An 8,569-nucleotide genomic window follows, 5' to 3' on the forward strand; every position below is an offset into this window, starting at 1 on the left:
ATTAAAGCATTCTTAGGGTCTCTGAAGGTAGTGATTTTTCAAAAACAGTTCTGGGCTTTTTGAGCTATTGCTCAATATGTGTTTGTCTATCATGTACAATGCTCTTTACCACAAGAAAATGAAAAAATAATTAGAATTTCCATAAGAATAAGGCACGAAATACCTTTCTCTTAGATTCAACAGTTATTTTTTTGAATTTACTTCTTAGATATTTGTAGACATGGGCTTCTTCTAGAAGAGGTGAGAAACTACTCACGTAACAGGTTTTATGTCATTTTTCCTCTAAAGTGTTTCAAGACATTGCTTTTTTTCTCACCACTGTCTACCACTTGAGACATACCTTCAGTTCTGCTTTTTTGCTGGATAATTGAAGGTAAATATTTCATAGATTTTTGTCTTTGATTGGCTTAACTTTGATCTTTAGATCTTAACCTCCTGAGTAGCTAGGAATATTGGCTACAACTTTAAAAACACTTTTTAGATAGTTTCATATTACAGAATGTTAATTTGCTGATTCACATCAAATATGCATCCCAGATGGGGAATGTTACTTACAGGTAGAACACTTGCCTTATATGTATGTTGCTCTGGGGTCATTTTGAGCGCTGTCAGAAAAAATATCTCGCAGTTCCACAGTCCAATATGGTTTTATTTCTTTATATGCTAATACAAGAGTATGATTTCATTTCTAACAGTCTTTATTACTAAATTTCTTGATTACTAAATTTCATGTTTGAAATTTGAAGCTTCACTTAAAAACATTATGAGGGTTGAGGACTTAGCTCAGATCAGATTATCCTAAGTGTAAATACTGAAATGTTTTCTTAAAGGTTCTCTTGTAAATCTTAGTAAGAGATCTTTTCTTAGGATTTTACTCAGCTTATTGCGATTTTTTTTTTTGTAAACAGTGTCTGATTGAATATCTCTCAAAGTTCCTGTTTAGTAGTTGGTTATATTTTCATTTACATGATGAAATAACAATATTTATTTTCTCTGTTTTATATTTGTTTTTGACTAACAGAAGCCTGTTTCCTGATTGAGGGTACTGAATAAATTTTTTATAGTTTATTTTTCAAATTTAATTTTATTGTCAAGGTGATGTATAGAGGGGTTACAGTTACATATGTAAGGTGATGAGTACATTTCCTTTTGAACATTGTTACACCCCCCACCCCCCCCCCACCCCCCGGTTTTTCTCCTGCTTTCCCTTCTTCCCAACTCCCCCCACAAGTTGTAAAGTTTCAAACATATTGTCTTGTGAGTATTGCTGTTGCATTGGTTCACCCTTTGTCTCACCATTTTATTGTTCTCCTTTCCTTCCTCAAGTTAGATAAACATATATAAGACACAGGGTGCCAAAATAAAATACAGTGACAACAGGGGATAATCCAAAGGAAAGAAAAAAGGAATAACTTCACACAGTACATGAAAAACAACTAAGAAAACCTGCTTGTTTCTATTGTCTTTGGAGATCCTGTTGATTAGTATCATCTTATATGTTCATATATACATAGCTATAGAGCTATTGTAATCCTCAGCTAGGACTCTCCTAGACATATACTAATTATTACAAATAAGGGAAACCATGGAGCCTATGTTTCTTTGGGACTGGCTTACTTGACTTCATATGATTTTTTCCCCAAATCTTTCAATTTCCTTATAAATGGGACTGTGTCACTGAATGAAATTCTTAAAGAAATATAGCCAGAGTTCAAATGTACACATTGAAAAATATCCACAAATGTTGTTTTTTTGGACGGGGGGGGGGGGGGGGGGAGGTCCGGTCATGAGCTCTGGGCCTGGGCGCTGTCCCTCAGCTCTTCAGCTCAAGGCTAGCACTCTACCACTTGAGCCACAGCACCACTTCTGGCTTTTTTGCTTATGTGGTGCTGAGCAATCGAACCCAAGGCCTCAGGCATTCAAGGCAAGCGCTCTTCCCAGCCCCACAAATGTTTTTATGTCTTGAATCACTATTATTACTACCAGTTTCCTCTCCAGAAACAGATACTGTGTTTTTGTGACTATTACAAAACAACTGTCTAGTCAGGCATCATTGCTTAGAGATTGGCAGGGTAACAGTTACATTCTAGACTGAGTAAAATGTTTACAAGTCCTCCCATCTCACCTAAGCAGGATGATGTTTATCCTAATGGAATAGGATTACAGTCCAACCTGATTTGGGCAAAAAGCAAGGCCAAAGCCCTGAATTCAAACCCTAGTAGTACCATTTAAAGTAAATAGGCTGAGTCAGTTAGAATTTTTCCTTTTCAATTTTTCTCAGTGTACCTTGTTTAGTTTCAGAAGACAATATTCTGTTTACTCATGTGTATAAAATTTCAATTTTTTCTTAAAGGATATCATGCAAATTTCATGTGATGAACTTAAGAACTTTTCACCACAAATTATAACAATAATTAGTAGAATTAAATGGGAATATGCTTATTTTTGGATATATACTTAAACAATTCTTACGTAAGGTCAATAAAAATTGTTTTGAGGTTGGAGGCATGGCGCAGGTGTTTACGATGCCTGCCAGTGAACGAATGCGTCAGATACTGAGTTTGAGTCCTGGTCTTGAACCAAAAAAAATTGTTTCAGTATTGGATTTGGTACTTGCCTTGGTAAGAAACATCACTTGAATGACACTTCCAGCCAATGGAAAATTTTTATTCATTGTACTCAGGGTGGTAAGGTAAGTGGACCTTATATTTCTTCTCTCCTTGTGCGTGTGCCTGTGTGTGCGCGCACGTATGTGTGCATGTGAATGAATGTGTGCACACACATGTGTGAGTGTGCCATTCCCAAGACGTGAACTCTTAGGGCTTCGTTGTTCTTTCTTTGTTGTCTCACACCCCCACCCCCACCCCCCCCAGCTCATCTAAAACATTTCAACACTCAACTTTTGTCCTTTTGACTTGCATTATGTTACTTGAGCCATGCCTCCAGTGTGGGTATTTATTTATGTCTGTCATGGGATGTAAACCCTAAGCTCTTTTGATTAAGGCTAGTGCTCTACTTGAGCCACAGCTGCTCTTCCAGCTTTGTATATGTGGGTGACAGTGGAGGAGGAAGTTAATTGGAGATACAAGTCTCACAGACTTTCTCCTGCCTGGCATGGCATACAACTTGATTCTCAGATTTTAGCCTCCAGAGTAGCTAAGATTACAGGGGTGAGCCACTGGCACCTGGCTTTCCTGTATTTTATTTTGTTGATTAATTGGATATGAGTCTCCTGGACTTGTTAGCCTTGGTTGGCTTTGGACCTGTTTTCAGATCTCAGTCTTTAAGTAGCTATAATTATATAACCAGTGTTACTGGAGTTTGATTTCAGGGTCTCATCTGTGTTTTTATGTTTCAAATGTTATATGTAAGTGGCTTTTGGTGGTATTGAAGATTTTTGAAATGATATTTATATCTAGTTTTTCTTCTAGGCTTTCCTAGCTCTTCAGTTGTTCTAAGTGACAACTTCACTATACACACACACACACACACACACACACACACACACGTTGTACATCTCATGAAAGGTATGTGTAATGAACTAATGTCAAAAACAAATAGTCTTGGTCATTCATTACGTTTTATGCCTTTTCTCTTACTGAATCTCTGATGTTTCTCCTCATATTGCCCTTTAGTCAGTTTGGCTTTTGTCAACATCAGTAGGATTTTATATGTTTTTCAGTTCTATGAGGACTATGTAAATATAAGCATGCCTGTTTTGCCATGTTTAGACCATGAGTTATCTATATTTTTATTTCTGTATACCTATATAATTTCACTTTTTTCTCTTAAAACTTTTAAAATATATAATTATAAAAACATAGAAATTCTTTTACCTTAATGCATATTTTTTGTCAGAATAACTGTAGCTAATTTTTCCTCCAAGTATTTTTACATTGTTAGATCATGTTTCAAATTTCATAGGTTCCTTAGGTTTAAAAATATGTTGCCTAGTGTTTTATATAATAAGAAAAAATAAAAATTATCCATAGTCATTCTAACTTTTAGAAATTCCTGTCTTTTTTGGTATTTAGAAGCTGTAGCAGTAATTTGCACAATGGTTATTTTATCTGTTAATTTTTTGAGCTGGTTACAATGTTTTACACATTCATATGAAGATTTTATACATTAGTATAGTTTAGGGCAGAATGATAGTTGGGATAACTGTTAGTCTTACAGGATTTTTAGTGAGCACAATCAGAATTTCACTACATCTGTTAATCTAACATATTGAGGTTTTGTACTATATACTCAGTACTCTTTAGGAATACGAAACAACATTGGGGAAAAAACCAATAGCAATGGATACCAAAACAGCACCTCTCAAAATTTCAGCTCCATTAGACTCTCATGGGAGGCTCATTAAAACAGATTACTAGGCTCTCCATTCCACAATATTCCATACGTATTTCATTCCTGAGAATCTTTGCAAAAGAGGCCCAAGGCTGGGGTGTAGCTTGGTGGTAGAACATTTGTTTAGAATGTATGGTTTCAGTCTCAGTACCATTAAAGTTTTTTTTGGAAAGCATTTTTAGTGGTTTTTGTTGTTACTGTCTCATTTCCTGGTATCTTGAGGATTCCTAGTCACTTATTCAGTAGGTCTAAACCATCTCCAAGGATTTCTATATATTGTTAACTGACAAGCACAGCAAAAGTTTATTTTTACTTGAAAGTATACTAAATACTTCTTTTATGTAGTACATTGTATATATTATCCATTTTCATTAGCCAAACTTACTGTGTTCACAGACTTACATGATAAGAAGTAAAGAAAGATGATAGAAAAGTACATTTTGAAAATGGTAAAAAGTATTATACCACTGTAGTTATTTATGCTTCTTCCTGATGGATGATGGTGCTGGAAAACTGTCCTGATCTTTGTTTACATCCTATTAAATTGGCATAGAACGATAGCATTTTGATTGGCTAAAAAAATAGTTTGACTTTTTTGGGGGTGGTGGAGGGGGTGTCACTTGTGGGGCTTGAGCTGGGTACTGAGCATTACAGCTCAAGACTAGCACGCTTATGTGATGCTGAGGAATCGAATCCAGGGCCTCATGCATGTGAGGCAAGCACTCTACCTCTGGGCCACCTTCCCAGCCCCTGGTTTGACCTTCTACTCTTCTAGATTGAAAATAAAAGATTGATAAGATTATTCATAATCATTCTAAAATGTAGTGCTCATTTAAGAACTTGAACAAATGGAGATTAATAGTTTTATTATGGTCTGCCTTATGAGGCTTTCAGAGATTTTTATGATGTATGTGTAATAAATAAATCCATTCATAATTATGTAGTGTTTAAAAAAAAGTTAAATTGATCCGTTTTGAGAACAAAACCCATCATTGCTATATGGACAGTATTTTCCCCAGAAATCTAACTATTATTGTATAAACAATTACCTGCTTTAACCCTTGTAATATTAGGTAGTTTCTGTCACATTGACTTTGTTGCATTCATGCTTAGAATATCTGTGTGCAGGAAATATGTAAGTGTTGAGATTTGTTTCTAGTTTGAGTTTTAGTGCAGATATCATCTAAGGGACCTCTTCTCAAAGAATATCTTGCTTCTCAAAGATTACCATGTTATAAAACATACTGTATTTTCACTTCCTTAGAAATTCCTGTTAACAAAGCATTTTGTAGGTTTTCAAAACTGAAGATGATTTTGGCTCTGTGATGATACATTTATTTCTGATCTAGGAAGTTATCTGCTTTTATCTTTTATCTAAATGCATGCCTCCCTCATTTTTCTGTTCAGGAGTCACATTTGCTTGCTCTTGAAGCCTAGGAGGAAGATACTTAGAGGGATATCTCAGCCATGCCTCTACCCTGGCATTTTACTAGCCATTATTGGAAATGGGATCTTACAGGCTTTTCTTTCTAACTGTAGTTCTCTGGGCCTCATCCTGAGTAGCTATGATTCCAGGTCTGACCTACAGTGCTTGGATTAAGTATTGTCTTTTTAATTATCTTCATTAAAAAAAATTACACAGGCCAAGCGCTGGTGGCTCACGCCTGTAATCCTAGCTACTCAGGAGGCTGAGATCTGAGGATTGCAGTTCAAAGCCAGCCTGGGCAGGAAAGTCCATGAGACTCCAATTAACTACCAGAAAACTGGAAGTAGAGCTGAGGCTCAAGTGGTAAAGTGCCTCCCTTGAGCTGAAGAGCTGAGGGACAGCATCCAGGCCCAGAGTTCAAGCCCAATGACCGACCCCCCCAAAAAAATTACACAGGTCCTAGAATTTTTTTCTTTTTTCTTTTTGGCTTTGGTGAATGAACTCAAGGCCGTATTCTTGGTAAGCAAGAATTTGAGCCATATGCCTAGTCCTTTTGCTTTTATTTATTATTTTTTTCAGATCAGGTCTCTTGCTTTTCCACTAGCTAACCTCAGACCCTGCTCCCCCTACTTCCACTTCCTGAGTGGCTCAGGTATTGCTAACTTTTGCCCAGATTGTCTTTACCTTCAATCCTGTCTCCTTCTTCCAAGATACTTCAATTTACTGATGTACATAACCCAGTTTCACACTAGGGTTTTGTTTTGTTTTGTTTTGTTTTTTTTTGCAACATTTTGTTAGATTACCTGTTATTAAATTCCTTCAATCAAATAATATTTTTAACTCCTGTGACATTAAGATGAGTTAATTTCAACAAAAGTCACTGCTTCACTTTGTACGTAAATGCCAAAAAAAATGTTGTTTTGCAGTGTCTGATACTTGCTGGGCAAGTGCTCTATCAAAGGTACATAATCACCCCAAAGATAAAAGTTTTTGTGTGTGTGTGTGTGTGTGTGTGTGTGTGTGTGTGTGTGTGTGTGTGTTTTGTCTGTACAGCATTTCTTTAGAATGTGCATGCCTTGGAATCAGGCTCCAGTAGTCTCATGGAAAGAAAAAGAAATGAAATTGAGACTTTAGATTTTATCATCCTGTATGTTATTGAAGTCTTATAATTCAGTATGTGTTTCCATTTCCTCATCCACATGTACATTTGACAGTCATACCATTTTTTTTTTTTTTTAGAGGGGAGGTCCAGTCGTGGGGCCTGAACTCTGGGCCTGGGCGCTGTCCCTCAGCTCTTCAGCTCAAGGCTAGCACTCAACCACTTGAGCCACAGCACCACTTCTGGCTTTTTCTTTTTTCTTATGTGGTGCTGAGGAATCGAACCCATCACCACATTCATGCAAGGCAAGCACTCTACCACTGAGCGACCTTCCCAGCCCCACCATTATCTTTATTGGCAAATTACAAAAGTTCAATTACATATTTTTTAGTGCTAATATGTAGGTTTTTGTTTAGTTTAATGAGAGGAAGATCAGAATTTTTTTGCAACTTGTATACTCCAAGTTTGACCTGGAAGTATGATAGAAAATTTTTTTTTTTGCCCTACAGTAGAATGTTTTTACTTAAACAGTAGAATGTTTAACTTAGATGCTAATTGTGCCACACATTTTAGAAATAAAGTACATTCAGACCCCTGTATGGGGAGAAGGGAGTAGTTATTGATATTGATTACTTAACCTGATGCCTTAGTTAGGTTGGTTAAAAGTACAGATCTCAAGTATATGTTATTTTGGAAGAATCTGAATACTATGGATAAAGATTTGCCTCTCACAACCGGTTTTTATTATAAGTGAAATATAGCACGAGGACCATTAAATTGAATAACATTTCAAACCCTCTCTGTTGAATACTGATTTCCTACAGTTGCTAGTCTAACAGTAGTCTCCTTCCTCCCTCCCTCCCTTCCTTCCTTCCTTCCTTGCTTCCTTCCTTCCTTCCTCCCTTCCTCCCTCCCCACCTCTCTTTCTTTCTTTCTTTCGCTAGACATGCCTGTTAGTATACTGTGCCAGTCCTGCATCAATGGCATTTGTGTTCCATGTAGTTACAAAGGCAGAGGAAATGACAACTATTGTTTTATATAAGGGGACTTCAGAATACCCATCCTAAGTAAGAAAGGGGAAAACATTAATTTAGTGTGTGATAACTAAATGAATGTTGAAGAGGTAAATGAATGTTGAAGAGGTAAATGAATGCTGTCAATCTGTGGAATTGTGCTGTTATATTGAGTCCTTTGAAGGAGATTATAAAGCTGGATTACCGAATTTTTATTTTTATTATAATTGGCAAATCAGGCATGAATGCATATTAAATGTACTTGGAACAACATAGGTATTCATCTTCAGTTTGTATGTATTAAATAATTTTGAAGAAAATTCAGCATGTGAATTAGTTATACAAAGACAGTATAAAAATGTAAAACATCTTAATTTTGGCTGTTGGAATTATAATTTGGGTATATTGAGTTAAATAAAAATACTATTATGCTAATTTTATCTGTGCTTTTTATTCCTTTCATATGGCTTCTAGGAAATTTAAAATTGCTTATGTGTGGTTCATGTTTTCTTCTGGACAATGCTAGCTTAGCAGGGCAACTTAATTATTTTTCTTTTCATAATTGTCGTCCCAATATCTTGTTGTACATTATATTATGTAATTCATTATAACCTCTTAAATTATGTAGAATTGAACTTTTAAGTTTTAAGTCGGGCTGGAAGGTTGCCCAGATTGCTT

Source organism: Dipodomys spectabilis, unplaced genomic scaffold, assembly GCF_019054845.1.
Source record: "Dipodomys spectabilis isolate Male_0828 unplaced genomic scaffold, ASM1905484v1 ptg000095l, whole genome shotgun sequence".
Taxonomy (NCBI): domain Eukaryota; kingdom Metazoa; phylum Chordata; class Mammalia; order Rodentia; family Heteromyidae; genus Dipodomys; species Dipodomys spectabilis.